This window comes from Coenobita brevimanus, chromosome 60 (assembly GCF_032717465.1).
Source record: "Coenobita brevimanus isolate Jiangsu-jjx chromosome 60, ASM3271746v2, whole genome shotgun sequence".
Classification (NCBI taxonomy): domain Eukaryota; kingdom Metazoa; phylum Arthropoda; class Malacostraca; order Decapoda; family Coenobitidae; genus Coenobita; species Coenobita brevimanus.
The window spans coordinates 38,576,110-38,603,609 of NC_137013.1; the positions used below are offsets into that span (position 1 = coordinate 38,576,110).

At 44.0% G+C, this 27,500-nt stretch overlaps 1 protein-coding gene across 3 annotated transcripts in view; it reads left to right on the top strand.

The window, feature by feature from the left end:
• LOC145403039 (serine/threonine-protein phosphatase 4 regulatory subunit 1-like) overlaps positions 1 to 27,500 on the top strand; it is a 275,696-nt gene that overhangs the window by 20,754 nt on the left and 227,442 nt on the right. For 2 of the 3 annotated variants that reach the window (XR_013897924.1, XM_080274879.1), the window contains exon 1: positions 7,323 to 7,675. The exons of the other annotated variant lie outside the window; for it this stretch is intronic. The gene's annotated coding sequence lies outside the window, so the exon portion shown is untranslated. Of the gene's footprint in view, positions 1 to 7,322; positions 7,676 to 27,500 lie in introns of those variants that run through there. 3 annotated transcript variants of the gene reach the window in all.

A 27,500-nucleotide genomic window follows, 5' to 3' on the forward strand; every position in this document is an offset into this window, starting at 1 on the left:
TCTCATCCTCCCTTCCCTGTTTCCCACCCCCTCACTCCCTCTCTTCCTCACACTTTCCCACCCCTCTCACTCCCTCTCTTCCCTACTCTTTCCCTCCCCCTCACTTCCTCTCTTCCTCACTGTCTACCTTCCCCTCACTCTTTCTCTCCACTCTCACTCCCTCTCTTCCTCACTCTTTCCCTCCCCCTCACTCCCTCTCTTCCTCACTCTTTCCCTCCCCCTCACTCCTTCTCTTCATCACTCTGTCCCTCTCCCTCACTCCCCCTCTTCCTCACTCCCCCTCTTCCTCACTCTCTTCTTCCCCTCTCACTTAGTCTCTTTCACTCCCTCTCTCTCCTTCTCTCCCTCTCTCCCTCACTTTCTTTCCTTCTCTTCCTCTCTCTCTTTCCCCTTACTGCATTCTCTTCCCCTCCTTCACCTCTCCCCTCCCTTCGTTGACACCATTTCTCTCTCTCTCTCTCTCTCTCTCTCTCTCTCTCTCTCTCTCCATAGCCTACCCTCTATTCAGCCTCCCTTCTCCCTCCCCCTTCCCTACCACCTTCCCTGCTTGCCCACCTCCTTTCTCCTTCTCTCCCTCCCTTGTTCCTTCCCCCCTCCCCCTCCCCCCTTTTTCTTCTCCCTCAAGCAGACCATCACCATAGGCCTACTCCTCTCCTTTCCTCCATGCTCCTCAGCCTCCCTCCTTCCTTCCCTCAGCTTTCTTCCCAGCCTCCCTCCTCCCTTCCCTCAACTTTCTTCCCTCCCTCCTCCCTTCCCTCAGCTTTCTTCCCTCCCTCCTCCCTTCCCTCAGCTTTCTTCCCTCCCTCCTCCCTTCCCTCTGCTTTCTTCCCTCCCTCCTCCACTTTCCTGCACACTCGTCTTTCCTTCCTTTCCTCCACTTCCTTCTTCTTCCCTTCCCTCGCTCCACTTTCATCTTTCCTTCTGTTCCACCACTTTCTTGTCTACTTCCCTCCACTCTCCTCCCTTCCCTCCACTCTCCTCCCATCCCTCCATTTTCCTCCCATCCCTCCATTTTCCTCCCATCCCTCCATTTTCCTCTTTCCTCCCTTCCTTCCAGTCTCCTCCCTTCCCTCCACTCTCCTCCCTTCCCTCCACTCTCCTCCCATCCCTCCATTTTCCTCTTTCCTCCCTTCCCTCCACTCACCACTTTCCTCCCATCCCTCCATTTTCCTCCCATCCCTCCATTTTCCTCTTTCCTCCCTTCCCTCCAGTCTCTTCCCTTCCCTCCACTCTCCTCCCTTCCCTCCACTTTCCTCCCATCCCTCTATTTTCCTCTTTCCTCCCTTCCCTCCACTCTCCTCCCATCCCTCCAGTCTCCTCTTTCTTCCCTTCCCTCCACTCACCACTTTCCTCCCATCCCTCCATTCTTCTCTTTTCTCCCTTCCCTCCTCTCTCCTCCCATCCCTCCATTCACCACTTTCCTCCCTTCCCTCCATTCCCCACTTTCCTCCCTTCCCTCCATTCCCCACTTTCCTCCCTTCCCTCCATTCCCCACTTTCCTCCCTTCCCTCCATTCCCCACTTTCCTCCCTTCCCTCCATTCTTCTCTCTCCCTCCTGACCTGTTTCTTCCTCTTAATGTTTTCCTCTATAATTCCTTCATCTTTATATAAATATGTTTCCTTAACTCTCTCTCTCTCTCTCTCTCTCTCTCTCTCATTAATTATCATGTAGCAATATTAGTTTTTTTTTGTATCATTTTCTTTTTCTTTTTTTCTGGCCCATATTTTAGTTTTTTTGCAGCCTATTTGACGTAACTCATTGGCAGACGGAAACAGGCAAAGCTTCGGCTCCACATCCTGTCCGTAGCACCTCTTCGTGACTAGCTCCATATTCTGGCGTTAATCTAGTGCTGCAACTCGGCACTGGAATTAGAAAGATGACAATTTTAGGCCAAGATAAAAAGAGAAACAGTATAGCTTAGCATTGCATTGTATATTAAAAGTTATAGAGTTTGCTAAATGTATCACTGTCAAGGCATATTCTTTTTAGCCTATCAGTATTCTCAGCATGTTAAGAGTATTACTTCTTAGCATATTAACAGAGTATTAATTTCTGCGTATCATTATTGGTTTTATGCTCAGTAAGCGTATTATTAGTAAAGCTGATATGTAGGATTGGTGACTGAATGAATATTGTTACGGTTGAGAATATTATCATGTTGTGAGGAATATGTGGGATTGTGGGATTATTATTATTATTATTATTAATTATATTAGTATAATTTTCTTATTGTTATTGCCCTCGTCGTTCTTACCCATCACTATATCCTTGTGACGGAAGTTTTAATATTACTATTATTATTATTATTATTATTCATCCATCCATCCATCATCCAATCCTACGTTGCCCCATGAGGAGCGTAGGAGCCCGGGGCTAGGCAGTTGGTCCTGACATTTAAGGTGAGAGTGACCAGCCTCACTCATCCCTGAGTGGCATTACGTGAGCAATAAACCCCAACCATCCCTTGGATATAAACCTTCACCGGCTCAAACCGATTGGAGCACAATAATTACCCACTAAACCACCAGGCGCCAAAATTTGGTTTTATGGTTACCACCCAGCGTAGTAAATGGTTTCCTGGTGTTCAGGAAACCATTTGGCTTGTCACTCAGTGTATAGTTACCCACAGGCAGAAGGAAGAGGAAAAAATGAAGGAATGAAAGACACAAGAGGGAGTGTAAAGTCACCCGTAGGCAGAAGGACAAGGAAAGAATGAAGGAAAGAAAGACAGAAGAGGATGGAAGGAAAGAAGGATGGAGGAGAGGAAAGGGCAAACACCCAACAGCAGCACTACACCGAGTGAGTGGATGGTGAGCGCCCCCATCCACCACTTATTATTATTATTAATACTAGCCGGTAGGCGACGATGGCCAGCTCTAAACAGGTTTATCGGATTTTAGCTGCTGCAGTTCAGTCTGTACACACAAAGGAGGACCCTTATCTGGTTAGAGTCTAAAAATACCATCTTTTGCCTCTCTTTGGACACAAACCACCCACACAACAGAAATAACTCGATTCTTGCATAAACACAATGAACATGAAAAAATTGTGAAAAGATTCATATTTTTTTATGAAGCCTCCCATATTATGTACTGATTTTTTTTTTTTTTTTCGTAATACACCTATATAGTAATTTCAAACCATTTCCTTCGCTCCTTTGCTTATTTTGCACTGGCGTGTACGCAGTCATTTTGCGAATTTTTTCACTCTTCGTCGCGAGGCACAGGATGGGTTTAGGAAGCTAAAAATTGTACTGCCAGGTGCGCCAAACGTTTCTCTTTTTGGTAAGAATATAAAAATCGATTTTAGAAATTTGATAAATGGTGCCGGGTCTGGCCACTGGGTCCCGACGATTTCCGGACCCACGGCCACGGAGGGGTTAGGGGGGTCGTTGCTAGGCAACGAGTAGTTGCCTAGTAACCAAAACCTTGCAGACACAACTAGGTCATAGGCTGGGCATTGTATCCAGGTTTGGCTGGAATCGGTTAATTCTGAAGGGTTGAAATGCCTGCCAGAGTTAAACGAGACTGCTTGGGGTGCTGAGGTCAATCTTCGCAGGGTTGCCACTCGAAAACTAGAGGAGAGGGGGGAAATGGATGGAACACCTCCCATATCGAATGACCTCAGGATTACGCCTAAAGAAGTCAAAGCTTTTTACACCCATTAGTAATGCTTCTACAGCTCAAGACGTGAAAAGTATGAAAAAAATCAGTTTTTCAGCCGTTGCTCCAAGCAGCCAAAACTGTGTGGACACAGCTAGGTCATAGGCCGGTCATTGTGTCGGGGCTTGGTAGGAATCGGTTAATTCTAGAGGGTAGAAGTGCCTACCTCAATTAAACAAGAAAGACTGCAAGGAGGAAAGAAAGTTATTATTATTATCATTATTATTCGTATGTGGTGTTATGTCTATTTCCAATTGCTTGTGATATTTAACCTGGTGCGTGTGATGGAGGCTGAAGGGATGAAAGGAGAGGGAGGAAGAGAAGGAAGAGAGGAGAGGAAGAATGTTGAAGGAAAGAAAGGGTGTAGAGGAAGAAGGTTGGAAGAGAGAAAAGGAAGAGGAAGGTGGAGGAAGAATGCTAGAGGAAAGACGAGGAGAATAGAAGGTGGAGGAAAGAAAAGATGGGGAGGAAAAAGTGGAGAGGAGGAATATGTAGGAAAGAAAAGATGGAGGAAGGAGAGAGAAAGAAAGGTGGAGAAGAGTTGAAGAGGAAGTAAGGTGGAGGAAGAGGTAGAAGAATTGAGAGGGAGAGAGAGAGAGAGAGAGTTAAGAATTAGGAGAGAGGAGGGGGAGGGATGGGTGAGGAAGGGAAGAATGAGAATTAATCAGGGAGAGGGAGGGGGGATATAGGGAGGGAGAGAGGGGGGGAGGGATAGACTAAGGGAGACAAGAGGGAATGGAGAGAGCTTGGAGAGAATGTGAATAAGTGTGTGTGTGTGTGTGTGTGTGTGTGAGAGAGAGAGAGAGAGAGAGAGACAGACAGACAGAATGAATAAATGAGGGAGAAGGAGAAAGGGAGGGAGGTATCGGCGAGATGGAGGGAAGGAGAGAGAGTATGAATTAATTTAGGGAGAATAGGCGATGGAAAGGAGAAGGGAGGGAGAGGAGAGGAGTTAGATGAATGACTAAGGGAGAGAAGAGATAGATGGAAGGGAGGGGAGGGAAGGGAATAGGCTGAAAAAGGAAAAGTAAGAGATGGAAGGGAGAGAGGGAGAGGAATATGAAGTAGGGATGGTAAATGATAGTAGGAAGGGAGGGAGTGAAGGATGGATGGACGGAAGGAAGAGAGAGAAGGAGAGAGGGAGAAATTTGAATGAATCAGGGAGAGTAAGAAATAGATGGAAGGGATTGAGGGAGGCAGGGAAGAGGAGAGAGGGAGAAAATGAAAGAACAGGACGATTGTGAATAAATAAGGGAGAGTAAAAGTAGAAGGGAGTTAGGGAGAAGTGAAGAAGAAACAAAGAATAAGGGAAAAGGGAGAGAATATGCAGTGACAGGAGAATGAGGGAGAAATGGGGAAGAATGAGGGAGAAAAGGGCAAGAATGAGGGAGAAATGGGGAAGAATGAGGGAGAAATGGGGAAGAATGGAGAGATGGGGGAGAATGAGGGAGAGATGGGGGAGAATGAGGGAGAGATGGGGAAGAATGAGAGAGAAATGGAGAAGAATGAGGGAGAGATGGGGAAGAATGAGGGAGAAATGGTGAAGAATGAGGGAGAAATTGGGAAGAATGAGGGAGAAATGGAGAGGGAAGAAGAGGGGGTAGAAAGGAAAGAATGTAGATTAACGAGGAAGGTAGGAAGAGGAGGAGACTACGAAGGGAGAAAGGGAGAGAAGAATGTGGAGTAAGAGAATAGGGAGGTCAGAGGAAAGTTAGAGGTAGGGGGAAGGAGGGAGAGAATGAGGAGCATGGAAGAAGAGAAGGGAGATGAAGAGACGAAGATGAGAGAGGGAGGGGAAAAGAGAAAGCAGAGTAAGGGAGAAAAGAGAAGGGAGGAAGTGAATTAGGAAGGGAAGGGGGAAGAGTAAATGGAAGAAAATGAAGTGGAGGAAAGAATGTAAGTGAGGAAGAGGATGAAAGTAATGGCGGGGGAGAGGGAGAGAAAAGAATGAAGAATCAGGGAGAAGGGTTGGAAAGAACCAGTGGATAGAAAGGGAGAGAACGAGGGAATCAGGGTGGAGGGGAGAGTACAAGGAAGAAAATGATGTGGAGGAAAGAATATAAGAGAGAGGATTACACTAAGGACGGGAGAGAGGGAGAGAAGAAAATGAAGAATCAGGGCGAAGGGAGGTATATAAATGGGGAAGGGAGAGAATGGATATCAGAGAGGAGAGAGGAAGAAGGGAGCATAAGAAAGGCTGACTGCAGTAGGCTGGATGACCCATACTAAGCGTTTCCTTGAAGAGTGGGGCTGTATTACCAGAATAAGACAAGGATAGCAGATGTAGGGTAGGGGAGATGTCACGGAGGAGGAGGAAAGTGTGAGGGAGGGAAGGAGAGAATGGGGAGGAGTTGGGGAGGAGGGAAGCATAAGTGAATGTGGAAGTGAGAGAGAGAGAGAGAGTGGAAGAGTAGGGGAGGGAAAAGAGAATGGGAGGAATGAGTGAATCTGGGAGGGAGGAGATGGGGAGGGCGATGGATCCAGTGTAGGAGGGAGAAAGGGAAGTGTTGAGGAAGGGAGGGGAGGAATGAGGGTGAGGGAGGGAGGAGGCAAGAATCAGGGTGGAAAGAGGAGGGAGGTGAGTGAGCTGGGAGGGAGGAAGGGGAGGAATGATAGAGACAGGGAGAGGAAATCAGAGGGAGGGAAGTGAGCTGGCAGAGGTAGAAGGCAGGAGGGGAGAGAGAGAGAGAGAGAGAGAGAGAGAAGGCAAGCGTGAGAGGGAGGGAGGGAAGCAAGAGTGAGAGCGAGATGGCAGTGAGGGAGGAGTGAGAGCGAGGAAGGGTGAGAGCGAGGCAGGGAGGGAGGGAGGGACGAGAGTAATGCAGGGAGGGGGAAGGGAAGATGGAGTGGGAGAGAGGGGATTGGAGGGATTATGGTGGGCTGGAGGGTGGCGGAGAGGAGGGGAGGGAGGGAGGAAGGCTGGCAGAAAGAGGGGTGGGGGGGGTAGGAAGAGGAGTAGGGGCTGGAGGGGTGCTGGTTGTATGGGAAGGTGGAGGGGGAGCGGGAAGGGAGGGAGCCGGTGGTGGGGGTGAGATAGACGGGTGGGATGGGAAGGGGAGGGAGTAGAGTGAGTAGTGGAGGGGAGAGGTAAGGCGTGTAGTGGAGGGAAGGGCTGGGAGGGGTAGGGGAGGTGTGGAGGAGGTTGTAGGGGTGGGTGCTGGCGGGGAGGGGTTGAGGAGGCTGGGAATATCATGGAGGGAGCAGTATGGAGTGTGTGGGGTGTGGTGGAGGGGGAAGAGTTTGTGGTGTAGGGAGTATGGGATGTGGTGGATGGGTAGTTGGTGTGGTATGGTGTAGGAATAGTGGTGTGGTATGGTGTAGGAATAGTGGTGTGGATGGTGAGGCGTGTGTGGTGTGGTGTGGTGGTGTGGTCGGCGGCGGGGGCCCTGGTGGCGGTGGTGGGGTGGTGAGGGCTGCGGCGGGGGCCCGTGGAGTCTGCACGAGCCCCACGCTCATTCAGAGTGTCGGCGGCGGTGGCGGCGTAGTGGCCCGCCGCACCGCCACGCCCGCACCGCACACCACCACGCCACCGCCACGCCGCCGCCCCCATGGTGGGCGTGGTGCTACGGACGCGGGCGCCGCCGTGGCTGTGGCAGGGAATGAGGGTGGGGAAGGGGGTGAGGTGAGGTGAGGTGCGATGAAGTAAAGGAGCACCAACAGTGACCACCAGTGTGCCAGTGATAGTGTCAGCATGTGCCCGCCCCGCCCCGCCTTGCCCCGCCCCGCTCTGCCCCGCCCCGCTCTGCCCCGCCCCGGCTCAAGCTCAGGCTCAGGCTCAGGCTCACCCATAGCACCTGGACCCCGCCATAGCCACAGGCAGAGGCAGAGGCCGGGCCCGAGCCGGGTGGTGGACTGTAGGTATGGCTGAGGAGGCCCATCACACCAGGAACAGGATGAGGACCATGTATCCTGGGGCGGGGCCCGACCATCACTACCACCAGCGCTGCCCTCTGCACCTCCACCAGCACCACCACCAGCAGGACAGGCAGCAGGGTTAGCGCCATGATAACGGGTAGGTGAGCAGAGCAGAGCAGAGCACAGGACAGCAGGGTTGTGGGCATGGTGGTGTGGTGTGGCGGTGGTGGCCGGGGCCGGGCCGGTGATGGTGATGGTGCCAGGTGGGTGGCCTTCATGCGTGGGCGCCATTGTGGCGGCCGCCGCCCTCGCCGCCCACCCTCCCGCCCTGTTTTTATGTGTGGGTGGCGGCGGGCGTGGCGGTGGGCGCTGGGAGGGGGTGATGGGGGGAGGGGAGGGGAGGGGTGCCGCCTCGATTGTTCCCCGGGGCCGGGCTGGGTTGGCACCCCTCCCCTCTCCCCCTCGTCCCCCCACCCCCCAGCCGCTGGCCCCTCCCGGGATCTATATTAGGCCTACTGGTGGTGTTGTGGCTCACATGTTGCCCACGCCCGCCCCGCCCACGCCTGCCCACGCCCACACCACCACAGCCTTCCCGCCCACCGCCATGCTGATGTGATAGTGATGTGATGTGATGGGCGGACCAGGGCGGAGGCTACTGCGCTGCTGCCTGGGGGGTTACTGACCTCACACTCTCACACTCACTGCCACTCACACCACATCACACTCATACACTTATACTCACACTTTGCCACACCACCACATAATCAAACGCTCACTCATTCTCACTCACACTGCCTCACTCACGCACTTGTCCTCACGCACACTCCTTGCCACTCACTCCCTCACTCGTCCACTCGCAGTTCATCACCACCATAGTTTCTGCCCGCATCCTACCAGCCACTCTCCCTCTCCGAAGCGGTCACATTCACGCCCACTGACTCCCAGGCATTCGCTCTCCCAGGCACTTGCACGCACCCCCATTCTATCCAAGGCACACTTAGCACTCTTCCAGGCACTCCAACACACTCCCAGACACAGCGCACTTCCAGGCACTCTTAACACTTCCAGGCACTCTAGCACCCTTCCAGGTACTCCAGCACCCTTCCAGGTACTCCAGCACCCTTCCAGGTATTGTAGCACACTTAGCACTTCCAAGCATTCTAGCACACTCCCACGCACTCTTTATACATCCAGGCACTGTAGCACATTCCCAGGAACTCTAGCACACTTTCAGGCAGTTTGGCACCTTTCTAGGCACACTTGCACGCTTCTAGGCACTCTAGCACACTCCCAGGCACTCTAGCACACTCCCAGGCACTCTAGCACATTCCCAGGTATTGTAGGACACTCCCAGGCACCCTAGCACGCTTTCAGGCACTCCCCCAGACTCTTTAAGACATTGTCACTCTCCTTCGTCCTCCTACAACACCCCGACAAGAAATGTGTGCACTTCTTGGCGACCCTGTGTGTGTGTGTGTGTGTGTGTGTGTGTGTGTGTGTGTGTGTGTGTGTGTGTGTGTGTGTGTGTGTGTGTGTGTGTCTGTCTGTCTGTCTGTGTGTGTGTGTTTTCTTCCTACACCGCCGTTTGTATTTTATTCTCGCTACGGACACGGGAATTTATTTAACTTTGGAAAAGTGATCTCGTCGTGAAGAGGTTAACGAAGGCTGTGTCCAAACGCTTCCCCGTCGAAAAGTTTCTCATAAATTAAAATATTAAAAATGATAATAATTATAAATGATAGTAATAACAGTATAAATATTAATTATAATAATGATGGTGATGGGAATAATAGTAATAATAATAATAATAATAATAGTAACGAATGGCACTCAGTAGAGCGCATGTCCCCGCCATCAACATCCATGCAATATTGAGTGAAAAATTTACGAAAATGTCGAAAAACGCCTTACCTCCCATTGTTAAAGAAAGTGAGAAAAATTCCTGGATCCGCACCTTTATCTGGATCCGCACCAATATTTAATGGAGTCTGTTTTGGGCCAAGGCCCATTCTTTTACCAAGTTTCGTGGAAATCCGTCCAGTAGTTTCTGTGTAATCATCCTCACAAACCAACCAGCCAACAAACAAACAAACGAACGGACAGGGGTGAAAACATAACCTCCACGGCGGAGGTAATAATAATAATAATAATAAAATGTCAGGGAGAATAAAAATACGTCATCCGAGTGAAGTAGTTGACACTTAAAGCGAAGAGGAATGAAGAGCCCCAATTTTCTTAATGGTAAAATCTTAAACGCATTGAAGTTAAAAATATATCTGTCCTCTCTACATCATTGCTAACAGTACTATGATGTGGGATGCAGGGCGATCACAATAATAAATAATAATAATAATAATAATAATAATAATGTGCGTGCCTTTAACGTCCGTCAGAAATTATCCTTTCATTTCCTTTGCCAAAATTTAACTTGTTTTTCATTATTGATTTTTTTAGATTTAGTTTTATTTATTTATCTTCTAGTTTCAGTGTTTTCATCCCTGCTTCCCTGTATCGATTTCCTCCTCCGTTTCAGTTTCTGTAACACCGGCGACCATTTTAAAACTTACACCTTGCATTTAGTTACAACCTGTCATTTTTAGGTATGATTAGACTGCATCCCACATGACACAGTGCAGGGAGCAGTGATAGAGGTTGTTTTTATTATTATTATTATTATTATTATTATTATTATTATTATTATTTGCTCTTGAAAATAGCGCCGAAAATTGGATGATTGTCGTGACTCTTCCGCTGTTTATGATACGGATCTTTTATTTTTTAGTTTATTATTATTATTATTATTATTATTATTATTATTGTAGTAGTAGAAGAAGACTATGAATAAATTACTAAGGAAAAGGTGCTACGGAGCCACAAATGTCAGTATTACAAGGGCCAAACGAGAGAATTTTCAACCCTGTGACAACTAGGACATCCCACAGCTGATGAAAATCGTCTTTGTGGCTGCCTCAGTATAACCCGGCCACAAAAGGCAAAATGGGAATAATAATAATAATAATAATAATAATAATAATAATTAGTAGTAGTAGTAGTAGTGGTAGTAAAGAAAAAATTACCAATACTACTGCTACTGCCTTTACTACTACTACTACTACTACTTACTAATTATTATTATTATTATTATTATCCTCATTATTATTTCCATTTTGCTTTTATGGCCGTGTTATTTTACTGAGGCATCCACACAGACGATTTGGATCAGCTGAGGGAAATATAGTCAGAGGGTTGGAAATTCTCTCGTGTGGCCCTTGTAATGCTGAAATTTATTATAGTGGCTCCGTAGCACCTTTTCCTTAGCGATTTATTCTGCGTAGTCTTATTCTTTTGTATGTTATGTGCATTGAATATCGACACAGTTTGCCTCAGTACATAATAGAGAGGATGTGCAGTGATGTGTAAAATAAATCGCGATGGAAAAAGTGTTGCGGGTTGTGAATGTGGTTGCAAAAGGAGTTAATTTTTCTCTGTCTTTTCCATTTTTTTTTTCTGTATTTTGGGTCATATTTTTCTTCATCTTTGTTCATTCCGCTAGAACCTTTTTATCGAGTTTTTATTATTATTATTATTATTATTATCGGTTAATGTTCCCTATTTCGCCATTCGTTTGCCTCCATTTTCCTCTTCGTGTTTTTCCTCCAGTTTGTCACCGGAGAGAGAGAGAGAGAGAGAGAGAAGGGGGGGAAGGGGGTAGGGGGTAGGCGAGGTGTGGATGCTGAGAGAGAGGGGGAGGGAGGATGCGTTCTGTAGGGCAAGGTCAGGATCGGTACTGCTTGAGTGGAGGCTTGATCGTTCCAGTATTTGAGTGTTAGGTGTTAGAGGGTTAGTGTGAGGGGTAGAGGTGTTAGGGGATAGTGCTAGATTGGTAGTAGTGGTAGATGGTTAGTATGAGGGGTAGAAGTGTTAGGGGATAGTGCTAGATTGGTAGTAGTGTTAGATGTTTAGTGTGAGGAGTAGAAGGATTAAGAGTTAGTGCTAGGTTGGTGGTAGTGTTAGGTGGTAGTAGGTATTAGGTGGCTAGTAGTAATATTTGGCATTTAGTAGTAGTAGGTTTTGGGTTAAAGTGGTGGTTAGTAGTAGTATGTTTTTGGTAGTAATGTTAACGTGAAGCGAGGTTGATTTATTTTGTGATTACTGCACTGAACATGTATTTGTGCCTTTTTTTTATGGTATTATATCTATCTTTGACGATTTTATTGATTATTAGCTTCCTCAACACTTAAGAAGGATTGCGTCATTTGAAAAGAATCGCCTGTAGGAAGAATGAAAAATTATAGTCGCCATCGTTTTTTGAGTAAGAATCAGTGCTCCTTTATAGTCATGGGGAGGTGACAAGATTCAGAGGACGGTAAGGACAATCCGTACTTGACAGAGATCCCTCCGGTGTCAGGGGAAAGTGTGTGGACGTGGCAGACTTTACAAGGTGGTGTAATCGTGTTCAGTTTGTCCGTAAAATTACTGTCTTTCCATCGTGAATATTGAGCTGCAACACGATTTTATAACCAGAAGATTTATGCAAGAATATTATACGTAAAGGAGGTTGAGTTACGCTGTTTGCGCTACGGGAAATAAGCCGCAGAAATACCAAATATGGGCCAGATTAAGGTGAGCGGGGTATAAAGGTAGGTTGGAAGGTAGATAGGTAGGGTAGGTTGGGAGGTAGATAGGTAGGGTAGGTTGGGAGGTAGATAGGTAGGGTAGGTTCGAAGGTAGATAGGTAGGGTAGGTTGGGAGGTAGGTAGGTAGGGTAAGTTGGAAGGCAGATAGGTAGGGTAGGTTGGAAGGTAGATAGGTAGGGAAGGTTGGAAGATAGATAGGTGGGTAGGTTGGAAGGTAGATAGGTAGGGTAGGTTGGGAGGTAGATAGGTAGGGTAGGTTGGGAGGTAGATAGGTAGGGTAGGTTGGGAGGTAGATGGGTAGGGTAGGTTGGAAGGTAGATAGGTAGGGTAGGTTGGGAGGTAGATAGGTAGGGTAGGTTGGGAGGTAGATAGGTAGGGTAGGTTGGGAGGTAGATAGGTAGGGTAGGTTCGAAGGTAGATAGGTAGGGTAGGTTGGGAGGTAGGTAGGTAGGGTAAGTTGGAAGGCAGATAGGTAGGGTAGGTTGGAAGGTAGATAGGTAGGGAAGGTTGGAAGATAGATAGGTGGGTAGGTTGGAAGGTAGATAGGTAGGGAAGGTTGGAAGATAGATAGGTGGGTAGGTTGGAAGGTAGATAGGTAGGGTAGGTTGGGAGGTAGATGGGTAGGGTAGGTTGGAAGGTAGATAGGTAGGGTAGGTTGGGAGGTAGATAGGTAGGGTAGGTTGGGAGGTAGATAGGTAGGGTAGGTTGGGAGGATGGTAGGTATGATTGACGGGTAGAGTAACGGTCGTGCAGTGAGTACCGGCCGTAATTCCCAGGTTTAGGCTTAACGGGGACCAGCCTCGTTAGTACGGACAAAACAGGGCACTGCTCTCGTTAACCATCCTTATAAACAACGCAATTCTCTCGTTAACTATCTTCATAAACAACGCAGTTCTTTCGTCCATCCTTTTATCATTAACCATTCTTATAATCAACGCAATTCTCGTTAACCATCCATATAAACAACGCAATTCTCGTTAACCATCCATATAAACAACGCAATTCTCGTTAACCATCCATATAAACAACGCAATTCTCGTTAGCCGTCCTTATAAACAACGCAATTCTTCTTAACCATCCATATAAACAACGCAATTCTTCTTAACCATCCATATAAACAACGCAATTCTTCTTAACCATCCATATAAACAACGCAATTCTTCTTAACCATCCATATAAACAACGCAATTCTTGTGAGCCATCCTTATAAATAACGCAATTCTCGTTAACCATCCATATAAACAACGTAATTCTTCTTAACCATCCATATAAACAACGCAATTTTTCTTAACCATCCATATAAACAACGCAATTCTTGTGAGCCATCCTTATAAATAACGCAGTTCTCGTTAACCATCCATATAAACAACGCAATTCCCGTTAACCATCCTTAAAAACAACGCAATTCCCGTTAACCATCCATATAAACAACGCAGTTCTCGTTAACCATCCTTAAAAACAACGCAATTCCCGTTAACCATCCATATAAACAACGCAGTTCTCGTTAACCATCCATATAAACAACGCAATTCTCGTTAACCATCCATATAAACAACGCAATTCTCGTTAACCATCCATATAAACAACGCAGTTCTCGTTAACCATCATGTTTTTGTAATCTGGCGCTGGAGAGGGATCCTTCTTCAGAGAAGATAATTAAATAAATAAATAGGGGATAGTGGTTTGCAGGAGAGAGCAATTTCAGCCTGCAGTCCACTGGGTTAATATTCAGAGGGGCCTTGTGTTGCAGGGACTGTTACTAATTTTTTTCTTTTTTTCCTTTTTTTTGGTAGGTTGTGATGTAAAAATAGACTTCTAATAATAATCAGCCTAATAACATTAATTTCTCACGATTTTAGTGTATAAATTTCTTCCATCCCGAAATTGTTCAAGAGTTCATATGCGTATTATTAGTCCTGAAATTACAGCCCAAAGCATTAATGTGTCCTGCCCTTGACTCCGATGACGAACTTTTAGCTTCATTCATTCTACCTCCAGACGATTTTATTCAGCTGAGGATATATTTTTCGAGGTGGGGGAGGGATTAGGTGTAGCCCTCAGTAAGCCCTCCCCTACAAGAGATCATCGGTAAGTTGAAGTAAATTGTCTGATATTTACGGTAAATAAATATACTTGCATAAAGTAAATTTTCATCTTAGTCAAGAGGTTAACACCGTCCGTAATTGCCAGGTTTAGGCTTAGCTGTGAGTAGCCTCCTTACTACGGCCAAAACAACGCACTTCCTCAGTATCGACCCTTATTTTGTAGGTTAGCTTACGTAAGAGTCGCCTTTCTGTTACCAGCATAATGTCACCCCGCTCCTTCCTCCATATACGGTGTATATATATATATATATATATATATATATATATATATATATATATATATATATATATACCGGTATATATACTGGCGTCATTCTTATTTCAGAGTTCCAAGAATTTCACTTCCGTAACTTTGAAATGTCAGGTCAAATAATAGTGTCGTATTTAAAGTGGCATTAGAAATATCGTTACATCTCTTCCTAAGCGATTTATTTTGCGTATAACACCTCAGTATCCTTGTGCATGATGTTAATATTGACTATATAGTTATTAAAACTTTATAAATATTATACATGTTTTAGGTGTAATATTGCACAATAAATCGCTAAGGAAGAAGTGCTAAGATTCCTGCTTGCACTAACCCCTGGCCGTAATTCCCAGGTTTAGGCTTAGCGTCTTAGGAACTTCCTTATTACGGTCAAAACAATGCTCTTCTCTCTATATCGACCTTTACGTTGTAGGTTTAAGTTGCGTAAGGCAGTCTCGCTCTGACGGCCTTAGTATCCCTCATGCTTGGGATAACTCTACTACGCTCTTCCATCCTACGGTTTTATTCAGCTTAGAGTAACAGACGATTTCATTAAGCTGAGTCACGGGAATGTGGTTGATAATATTTTTCAGTCATTTTGTTTTCATCTTGTAACACGGGAGATAAGGAGGATGGTGGTGGTGGTGTTGATGATGATGAGCCAGACGATTTTATTTATTTGGTAGTCCTGGGAACGTGGTTGATTAATATTTCTCATTCATTTTGGTTTATGCCATGACACGGGTGGTCTGGATGATGGTGGTGGTGGTGGTGATGATGATGATGATGATGCTGTTCCGCGGGAGTCATACGAACGAGGTTGATAAATTTTTCTTATTCGTTCTGTTTTGATACTATAATACAAGAGATATGGATGATTATGATGGTGGTGATGATGACGATGATTCTGTTCCGTACAATTCAAAATATTTGGATGCTTATATTAATCATTAAAGTGCAGGTCTGGATGAGATGATGATGATGATAATGATGATATTTCCGTTAATTCGAAATATTTGGGTACTTATATCACTCATGAAATTAGTGTACATCTAAATTAGAACCATTATTATTATTATTATTATCATTATTATTATTATTTATTGTTATTACATGAAGGTTTATCACGAGGAGTATCGGTATAGTCCTCAAAATACTTCTCATTCCGGTTGTATTTCTATGCATATATTAACCCTGAAAGTATAGACCAAAGAGAATAATTAGAATTGCTGCGAAGAAGGTATCACAATTCCCCGTTTGTTTTTACCAGTTCTCGATGTGATTGTGTGTATTAGCCGTGAAATTTGATGTAACTTTGTTTTAATAGCGATCAAAAAATAATACTCCATATTTATCGTCATATGAGGCGATTGGATGTTTAAAGTAGCCGCGAAATTATATCCTAGAGTATTATTTTTTGTGAGGTTGCGTAATACAAGTAATATCGCGTCCCTTTTGTTTTGGTCCTAATGTGAAGGTTTGTATCAACGTAATAACCATGAAATTATAGTCTAGATTCCCTTGTTATTGTTCCCTGTTGTAAAGTTATTATTATTCTCGGTTTTAAGTTATTATTGTCCCCGATTTTAAGTTCCTATAGTGGACAGAAGCCATTTCAAAATACAGAAGTCGGCCAGTTTCCCGCGCCTCTTTTGTTTTTCCAACATGGCGGCCGCTGGAGCAGAACGTCAACAAAGTATGGCACAGCGGAGGCAGACGTTATCGTACGGTGGATATTATTATTGTACACTTATAATTGTTTTTATTATTATTACTACTACTATTACTACTGGATATTTTTGCTGTTTAATCCGTTTTTGTTGATGTCCATCGTTTAAGAAGGGCAGTTGTAACTCAGAATGGTTACATAAAAGGAAATTTATCGTAAAACAGCGTAGTGGAATAATATAACAACTCTGTGTGTGTGTGTGTGTGTGTGTGTGTGTGTGTGTGTGTGTGTGTGTGTGTGTGTGTGTGCCCCTTATTTGTGACACAGTTCATGTTAATTTGTATCCAAGGCTGTTATATTTACTCTCATCTCGTTTTTATATACCAAATGGATGTATAGTGGAAATACCGTTTATATCATTAGAATGTTATCGGCGAGGGAGGAATATACTGGAGAATATTTGTATTCATGTATTCATAAATGGAGGATAATTTTTGCGTGTGTTAAGTTTATCGGATATTTATGGTGATATTTCTGTGATGGGAATTTTTTCAGACATCTCTCTGGTCTTTGCTTATATTATTATTATTTTTAATTTTGATGATCGGCGGTATTTATTTAGTGTTAATCCGAAACCAGGTAATTTTACGTTAGTTATTATTATTATTGTTATTATTATTATTATTATTATTATTATTTAGGTGGGGATTAGGGTTGATGATGATGGGATATTGACGGTACCAGTGTAATGTGATCTTTGTTTCTTTATTTTATTTAGTCACCCCATTATTTTGGTGGCAGTGAAGGTTTGGATATATATTTTGAGATCATTTTGCAGTACATAATTGTGTTGTGTGTGTGATATTGCCCGTGTTATCTGTGTGTGTGTGTGTGTGTGTGTGTGTGTTGCGTGTGTGTGTGTGTGTGTGTGTGTGTGTGTGTGTGTGTGTGTGTGTGTGTGTGATAGTTATCCAATGTACCCATCTCGTGTTTCGTGGTTTATTGCGTTGAGGTGGTTGTCGTTGTTGGAATGGAATTTTCTAACCCTTAACTCCAGGGTCTTAAGTACAGGGGAAGGGTGGGATGGTGGTTATGGTGGTGGTGGTGGTAGTAGTAGTGTTAGGAATGCAGGTTGGGATGAAAAATGCGGTGGTGGTGGTGATAGTAGTGTTAAGAATGCAGGTTGGTGGTGGTGGTGGTAGAGGTTGTTGATGATGATGATTGTAGTGTTGGTAGGAATACAGATGGGTTGATGATCGTGATGATAGAAGTGGTAGGAGTACTGGTTGGATTGATGATGATGATAGTGGTGGTAGGAATACAGACTGGATTGATGATGATGATGATGATGGGAATGCAGGTTGGGCTGATGATGATAGTTGTGATAGAAATATTGGTTGGGATGACGATAATGATGTGATGATGATGATGGTGATGATAATGATACTAATAGCAAGACCGTAAAGTAAAAGTCATTATGGTAAGAAATTTGCTCTTTCTTTTCACCTTATATTTGTAGGTGTGAGTGACCCCTTCAGCACAATGACGCGTATATACTAATTCTTATCACCAGACGATTTTTCCCCATCTTCTGACAGACCTCTAGCAATGAAGGAGGGGTTGATGAAGGCTTTATCTAACCCCTCCAGTTCTAAAAGTCTCTCCCAAGCCGAGGAAAATCGTCTGACGGTAGCAGTTAAGCAATACAACGTGTCATTCGCGTATATAGCGTTCATGATGGTGGTGTTGGATGTGGTGGTGGTGGTGGTGATGATTATTGTTGTGGAGGTGGTGGTGATGATGATGATGATGGTTGGTGATGGGTGATGGTGGTGGTGGTGGTGGTGGTGGTGATGATGATGATTGGTGGTGGTGGGTGGTGGATGTGGTGGTGGTGGTGGTGGTGGTGATGATGATGATGAGTGGTGGTGGTGGTGGTGGTGATGATGGTGATGATGAATATGAATATATCCAGGTTCAGTCTTAGTATTACCGGTAAAAACTCCTGTCATTCTCCTCAACCGGTTATAACGTTACATAATACCGGGAAAGCATTACATATACCGGTACAGTCTCAGTGTTACAAAAACCAGGGTGGAATTAGAAGTACAGGACTGTATTCTAGGCGGCGTAGGAGGCTTCTCAGCACTTTTCACCCAGCGATTTATTTTGACTATTAACACCAACATTCTTTTATTTATAGGCTTCGTAGCGCCTCTCACTCAGCGATTTATTTTGATTTTTAACACCAACGTTCTTTTATTTATAGGCTTCGTAGCGCCTCTCACTCATAGATTCATTTTGATTATTAACACTAACATTCTTTTACTTATAGGCTCTCACTCAGCGATTTATTTTGATAACACCAACATTCTTTTATTTATAGGCTTTGTAGCGCCTCTCACTCATCGATTCATTTTAATTATTAACACCAGCATTCTTTAATTTATAGGCTTCGTAGCGTCTCCCACTGAGCGATTTATTTTGATTATTAACACAAACATTCTTTTATAAGCTTCGTAGCGCCTCCCACTCAGCGATTTATTTTGCCTATAAATCCTCAACATTCTCCTGTTTATATCTTGAGTATCGCTTTAATATGAGAGGATATTGAAGTGAAGTGCTCAGAATAAATCGCTTAGGGAAAGACGCTACGAATATGTAATTAATGTATAATACCGGTAAACCATTCATTAGGAACATTATAGTAGGATATTGAGGTGAAGTGCTCAGAATAAATCGGTAAGAGAAAGACGCTGAGAATATGTAAATAGCGTATAATACCGGTAAACCATTTCTCTGTGATTGCAACCGGGAGAAACCGGGAAGAATCGTAGCATTGTTGAACTGGTGATTTATTTTTTAATGTCATACTCCATCGGATTTTTTTTTTTCTTTTTTTGGTACCGGGATTGTCATATATTTGCCTTTATTTTGTCTGTGGTCCATTTTGTACCGGGAATATGTCAGGTATTCCAGTTAACCGGTCAAAAGCACGTCCTGTACCGGTAGTTGTAGTTTCATTTTTACCGGGAATCCCCCTCACGCTCGATAACCGGTCAGAATCGTGTACCGGGAGCAGTGTCTTATTTTTTACCGGGAATAGGGGGTAAAAATCGTGTACTGGGAGTGGTTTCATTTTTACCGGGAATAGGCAGAATCCATCACACCAGTTAACCGGTAAAAATCGTAGTACTGGTGGTGGTCTTGTTTTTACCGGGAGTAGACTGTCAGAATCGCGTACCGGGAATAAGTAGTCTAAGTTAACCAGTTCAGATTATGTACCGGTATTTTTTTATGTACCGGGATTAAAGGTTGAACATTGTACCAGTAAACTAGTCCAAATCCTGTGTATACCGGTAGTCATGCGTATACCGGTAGAGGGTTACTGGTGTATTTGTACCGGGAATAAGGGTATGCAGTGACTAACCGGTATATATAAGTCATGTACCGGGAGTGTTATTATGTCAGTTAATTATTACCGGGCTTATCACCGGTTATCTCACCAGGTCATACCGGGAATAGCCCTTTTAAAGTTCATACCGGTTGTAGTTTTTTAATAGTTTTTTTTTTTATATATATATCAACCGGGAGTAAGAAATGCAAGAGAACCGGTCTACTTCGTCTACCGGTAATTTTCTGGTTTGGTTGTAATACCGGGAATTTGGATCATAAACCGGTAAAGGCCTTGTACCGGGAGTAGCTTTAGATCTGTTTTACTTCTACCGGGAATGAGGGAGTTATCAGCGAACCAGTCCCAGTTCTTTACCGGGAATATTTTATCTTGTTCAGTATTACCGGGAAAAAGGCACGGTAGTAATGTGTAAGTTATTAGAAAGTACCGGAGATATATTAGCTGTGTGTATGTGTGTGTGTGTGTGTGTGTGTGTGTGTGTGTGTGTGTGTGTGTGTGCCATTTTACCGGGAATAGGATATGGTGTTATTCTGTTGTAGTTGTTTTTTGTTATTGTTACCGGGAAAGAAGGATTATTATTATTATTATCACTTATTATTATTACTATTAGTATTGTTTTTGTTACTATTATTACTACTGTTACTATGGTACTATTTTACTGCTACTACTACTGCTACCACTACTACCGTACTATTCTTATTTTTATTATCATTATTATTATTATTATCATTATTATTATTATGCAGGACCATAAGGTGTTTTATGGCATTAATGGATGTGGAAAAAGCATATGACAAAGTGGACAGGGAGGGATTGTGGAAAGTTTTGCGCATGTACGGTGTGGATGGTAAGCTGCTAGGTGCCGTCAAGATGTTTTATGATGGTAGTGAAGCATGTGTAATGGTTAATGGACATCGAAGTGAATGGTTCACGATCGGTATGGGCGTGCGACAAGGTTGTGTGATGTCCCCATGGTTGTTCAGTATACCGGTATATATTGATGGGGTGACGAGAGAAGTAAAAACTCGAGTAATGGAGAGAGGGATGGCGTTGGTAATGAATGGTGATGGATGGTATCTCAAATTTGTTGTATGCTGATGATGCAGTACTGCTTGCAAATACCGGGCAAGAACTTGGTAGGCTAGTGCTGAGTTTTGCTGATGTCTGTGAGCGTCGTGCCTTGAGAGTAAATGTAGAAAAGAGTAAAGTGGTGGTTGTTGAGAGAGAAGGTGACTTCCGGTGCGATGTTACAGTGAATGGAGAGAGACTGGAATTGGTGAGAGAGTTCAAATATCTCGGTACAGTGATAGAAAAGAGAGGAAAATGTGCAAAAGAAATGGACAGTAGAACGACAGAAGGAAGAAAAGTAGCTGGTGCAATGAAGGCCTTGATAAGAAACAGAGGCTTGAGTGTTGCAGCTGCACGACGCTTACATGAAGGAGTGTTAGTGCCACCTTTAACATATGGTTGTGAGACTATGGTATGGCATGAAAATGAAAAGTCAGGAGTAAGAGCAGTAGAGATGGGACTGCTGAGGAATGTATGTGGAGTACAAAGGGTGGATAGGATACGAAATAATGTGATTCGTGAAAGATGTGGAGTAAGGAAGTCGGTGGACACCAGAATCGAAGAGAGTGTACTGAGATGGTATGGTCATGTGGAGAAAATGGATAACAATAGAGTGATGAAAAAGGTATATCTGAGCGAACTTGAAGGTGGGAGGAGGCGAGTTAGGCCAAGGAAAAACTGGAGAGATATGGTGGATGTGTGGGGAAGAGAGGTTTGGAAGTCAGTGAGGCAAGGGGACTGACAAGAGATGGAGCTGGCTGGATGAATGTTGTGAAGAGAAGTGCATGATCAGGGATTTGGCACCCCCATTTTAACGTGGCAGCGTCCGGATTGACTCTATCGGATATGTTTGTGTGAAGCTACAGAACGTGGTGAATGTTTTTGGCGTATCCGATAGAGCCAGGATTCCGGGGGCTTGAATAATGAGTAAATGGAAGCCTGGCCCATTGGACTGGGCAAATTTGGACTGTCTGGACATTGCTACTCCTCACCTTGCCCAAGGGTGGGAAAGGAGGTCCGGATGATGATTAATTTTATGCCAATTATGTTAAAATCACGGTGTTACGGTTATTATTCTTTGTAAATCAGTATCTAATACCGGTGAATGATCAGTATTTCCTATGTACCGGGAACTGACTGGGGCAAACCGGTAGGAAGGATAATTCACAATGTACCGGGTATTTGTCTGCCTTTATTTGTACCGGGATCAGTATGTTTGGACCGGTGTAAATCATTATGTAATACCGGTACGCGTTTGGTATTAATTTTTTACTGGGAAGCGAAAATACCGCATCTTAATACCGGTACCAGTTTAAGGCGTGGTAGGATCCCGGTATATGGTTGCTCTGTGCTTAAACCGGTAGAAAGTATTGTTTAGTACCGGGATATGGTAGGTATGTAATGTAACCCACGATACCGGTAATTGATAGCTATACCGGTAAATGATAGTCATACCGGTACATTTTAACCGGTATAAGCATTGTTTGGTACGGGTAATGGTGTCTCTAGGCTTCATTTAATACCGGGATATATAGCATTGTACCGGTAAATGGTTCCTGTATATTATTAACCGGTATAAGATGCCATATAATACCGGGAATGACTGGTATAGTGTATATTGTAACGATATATTATTTACTACCGGTAAATGGATGAGATATGTATTTAAACCGGTATAAAAACACGTAATACCGGTAAAGGATAGCCATAGATTGCAACCGGTATCACAACATATAATCCCGGTAATTGAGCGCAGTATATTTCATCTGTACCGGGATGGGGGACTGTATTCTCCTGGCCTTTGGTTCTTTCTTCCTTCCATTAAAAAAAATGTACCGGGAATGTGTGTAAAATTGCGTGCTGTACCGGGAAACTGGTGAACCGGGACCAAAATTGGGTCATAGGAGCCGCAATAATCCACTCAACTAGATTTTTTTTCTTTCAGGCAATTTTTATTTAATTAATTAATTTATTTTTTAGGACTGGTAAACCGGTACGAAATTTATGGATGGGATTTTACCTGTACGTTTTATTAGGCTACCCAGTTTACCGGTACAGGGTCTTACTGACGCCTTAATTGGTCCTAGTTCAGTGATGATGATGATGAGGAGGAAGGTGGTGGTGGTTATGATGATGATGAGGAGGAGGAGGAAGAGGAAGAGGAAGAGGTTAATGATGATGATGATGATGAGGAGGAGGAGGAGGAAGTGATGGATGTTGATGATGAGGAGGAAGTGGTAGATGATGATGAGGAACGGGTAGATGATGATGGTGATGAGGATGAGGAAGAGGAAGAATTGGTTGATGATTATGATGATGATGAGGAGGAGGAAAGAGTGGATGATGATGATGAGGAGGAGGAGGAGGATGGGGTGGATGATGATGATATGATGAAGTGGTGGATGATGATGAGGAGGAGGATGGGCTGGATGATGATGATGATGATGAGGTGGAGGAGGAAGTGGACGATGATGAGGAGGAGGAAGAGGAGGAAGACGTGGATGATCAGATGATGAAGAGGAGGAGGTGGAGGTGGAAGAAGAGGTGGGTGTTGATGATGATGTCATAATAATAATAACAATAATAGTAATAATAATAATAATAATAATAATCCCGGTTCACCTTATTATGCAAGAGTTTATTCCAGGTACAAGATATTTTAACACCCGGTTCACAAGTTTATTAATGTTACCGGGACTGTGTTGATTCTCTCTCTCTCTCTCTCTCTTATAGGAAGCTGCGTAATATCTCTCCATTACCGTAGCGATTTATTCTGTTGTTGGGGGTGAACCTAGTGGACTGCAGGCTGAAATTTCCCTTATTCCACAGCCCCCCCATCTTCCTATCGGGGGATAGGGAAGGGATGGAGGGACGTGTGTATAACCGGGCAGCTCCACCTCCTCGTCATATCAGTGCCACCACGTGAAGGCGTCCCGCTCGCATATGTCTGTTCTGTATGGGTGTATGTCTCAGCCAGCCACCTCAGCCAAGCAGCCGTAGTGGGATGGGTTAGGCATTGTTAGGGTAGGTCAGGGTAGATTAGGTAAGAGGTGAAGGCGTAATTTTGGCTGGGAAACATTGACCTTATTTTCGAGAAGAACGTATGGTTAGTTTTCAGACGACGGGGCGAGCGTTGATCCTGGCTGAGGGTTCCGGATGATAAGAAGCATACAGAATAGAAATGTGCGTCCCAGTGCACTGTTTTTCAAGGCGCACTATTAAAAGAAAACAAAAAAAAAGGTGTTAGAGTTGATCCTAAATTGTCTCCCTCCCTCCTTCCTTCTTTCCGTTCTTCCCTCCATCCTTCTCTCCTTGTCCGGTTGCTTGCTTGCTTCCTTCCATCCTTCCTTCCTTCCTTCCATCCTCCCTCTCTCCCTCCATCCATCCATCCATCCATGCTTCCCTCCCTCCATGGCAGCAATTTCGTGTGCTATTACTGTACTCTTTTCACCTTAACTTGGCCTAAAATTGCCATCTCTCTGTCCTGAATGCTGAGGTGTAACAACAGATTAGCGCTAGAATTTGTTGCTAGTCACGAAGAAGTGCCGTGTAAAAGATGTAGAGCTGTAGCATTGCCCTTAAGATCGGCACTATAATATTATGTTGCTAGTCACGAAGAAGTGCTGTGCAAAAGATGTAGAACTGTGGCATTTTTCTTATGATTAACACTAGAATATGTTGCTAGTCACGAAGACGTGCTAGCATTGTCCTTAAGATAGCATTAGAATATGTTGCTAGTCACGAAGAAGTGCCGTGTAAAAGATGTAGAGCTGTAGCATTGCCCTTAAGATCGGCACTAGAATAATATGTTGCTAGTCACGAAGAAGTGTTGTAGGGAAGAATATAGAGCCGTAGTATTGTCATTTTCTGCCACTGAACTACGTGAAATAAAATGCCTTGTGACAAATCTGGACCAGGTTAAAGTGAAGAGCGTTTAACACCACTTCCTTAGCGATTTATTTTGCACCTGACGCATTGCTGTTTGCTCTTGCCTGTTATTTCTTACGCATAATATTTTCTCTTACATGTTATTTCTTGCGCTTTTAACATCAACATGGCATCAGTAGCATAAAAGAGGGTATTGAGATGAAATGCGCGGAATAATTCGCTGATAATATGGTGTTACGTAATCTCCAAGGCCACTTATAATACGGGATTTGTCGGTTAAAATCTGGTGTAATCCACGGAATAAATCGCTGAGGAGGAGGTATTACGTAATCTCACTCTTATCGGTCAGAATCAGTCGTTAACCTCAAAACCGGAAGTAGGATTAACCCTTTCAGTATGGCGACGTAGTGTGTTGGTTTTATTTATTTATTTATTTATTTATTTTCTATCCAGACGATTTTCCTCAGCTGACGGAAGATCTTTGGCGGTATTCTCGTGCGGTTAGGAAGATTCTTGACACCTCTTCCTTACCGATTTATTTCTGTGTCTGCTTCGTTAATTGTGTGTGTGTGTGTGTGTGTGTGTGTGTGTGTGTGTGTGTGTGTGTGTGTGTGTTATTCGTGCTATCTGTGTCGACATTGAAAAAGATATAATAAAAAAAATGATGATGTTAATGGGTAGTTTGGAAAATAAGTCGCTAAGGAAAAGGTGTTAGGGAGCCTCCTTAGCCTATGAGAATACGGATTTTTTTTTTTTTTCTATATAGGCTCATTCTCGGCAGTCAAGGAAGCTCCGTAACACCTATTCCTTACCGATTTATTTTTGGATACGGCTGGGTAATATCGTTTTGTACGCTATTTATTCACAAAGGATGGTGATATTGGAATGATTTAAGTTGCACGGAAGAGGACGGCAAGGTGTCATAAGCAAAATAAATCGCTCAGGACATGGTGTTAGGGAGCTTCCATAACCGACGAGAATACGGACCATAGACTTCATTAACATATTTATATCAAGAGGTGGTATGAATGAGTCTCCTTGGTTACTAATGAAATACACCTTCCAGTCTAACTACACCTGGCCAACACCTGAGCAAAGAAGGGTTAGGTATCTTCGTCTAGTGTCTCGTAACTTAAACCGGGAGAAAGGAGAATATATTTGTACTGGTAATGTATTTTCCTGGTGATTATAAGCGGTGGAAGGAAGTCAGTGCTTGGTTTTGTGCTGCATTAAATTGTTTTCAGTAGAACATACACTTGGTCAGGCTACGGGTGTCATGGGTGGAACAGTTTTTTTTTTGCAATTAGTTTTTCTGTGCGTGGCTCTGAGACAATACGGATCGCATATCATAGTAAGCATCCTAGTTTGATCCCCCCCCCCTCCTTTTTTTTTTTAGCGAAGAAGAAAAGGCCACTTGACAGCGGTATGTCGTTGCAAATGGCATCAGGATCGTGTGCTCACCGATAGAATGTTGAATCCTTTACCAACCTTTATCCAGAAAAGTACCCACATCCTGCTTATGACAGCCCATTTTATTGTCTTGTATAAGGAAAAGAATAATCGGTGCCCAATGTTTTACTGATATAACCCCCTTGAGTAAGTGCGTTAGCAGGGGACAGGTCAGGGAGGTGAATGGGTTAAAGGTTAGCATATACCGGGATAGGCCTTAACACCAGTATACCGGAAGAGCCGTAACACCACTGTACCGGAAACGCCATAAAGCCCACGAATACCGGAAGTCCCATTACCGCCAGTGTTCGTGAATCGGAAACGCCATTAACGCAACCATACACAGGAGGTAAAAAGTAAATAAATAAAAAGGGTGTCATAGTAGGGCAGGCTTAAAGATGTGTGTACAGGGTGTTGCAGAAGTCTTTGATATGTATGCAAGGTGTCCTATGTCTTAAAGATATAATTACAAGGTGTCCCATAAGTCTAGAACAGTAGGGATAAAATAATGATGATGATGATGATAGTGGTGGTGAAGAGGGTGATGATTATGGTGGTGGTAAGGATGGTGTTGATAGTGGTGGTGGTGATGATGATGATGATGGTAGTGGTGATGATGATGATGATGATGGTAGCGGTGATGATGATGATGATGATGGTAGCGGAAGTATGAGCACTCACTGTGGCATGTGCGTACCGTATGATGACACCTTGATTTCCGGGCAGAGGCAAACAGTCAATGGGTCAGAGTGGAGAAGGCTGTGTGTGTGTGTGTGTGTGTGTGAGAGGGGGGGGAGACACACACACACACACACACACACACACACACACACACACACACACACACACACACACACACACACACACAACCCTGCAGTGGACTTTGATGTTGATGATGATGATGATGTACCTCGTGATGATTTCCGTGTATCTGATTACCTGGAAAATACGTGGAGGGTGCTTCGTAGTAAGGGCGCGTACCTGCTGGCCACGTCCGCCATTTTGTGTCCGCGTGGCACTAGACTTTTATTAAGCCCTTCAACCCGATGACGTGTTTTGTTAGTTTAGATTTTACTCTCTCTCTCTCTCTCTCTCTCTCTCTCCGTGTGTGTGCGTGTGTGGAAAAAAGTACGTCGTCGGAGTGAAGAGAATTTTTGTCTGCCATATTGGTTTCACAGGAAGAAATAAGGATTGTTGATTTCGAATTGGTCAGGCCCGCCATTTTGGATTTATGTGCATAGTCAAGTTAGGAACAGTATAATCAGTAATTAGGTCCACCATTTTGGTTTCATGTGGATGAGGTGATATATTAATTATGCATTATCCATGTCCGCCATTTTGGTGCTACGAGGAAAGGAAATTTGATAAGTTCGTTTCGGTCATGTTCGCCATTTTGGTTTCACTTGGATGAATACAGTTTAATATATTTATAGGTCATGTCCGCCATTTTGGTTTCACGTGGATGAATACAGTTTAATAAATTTATCGGTCATGTCCGCCATTT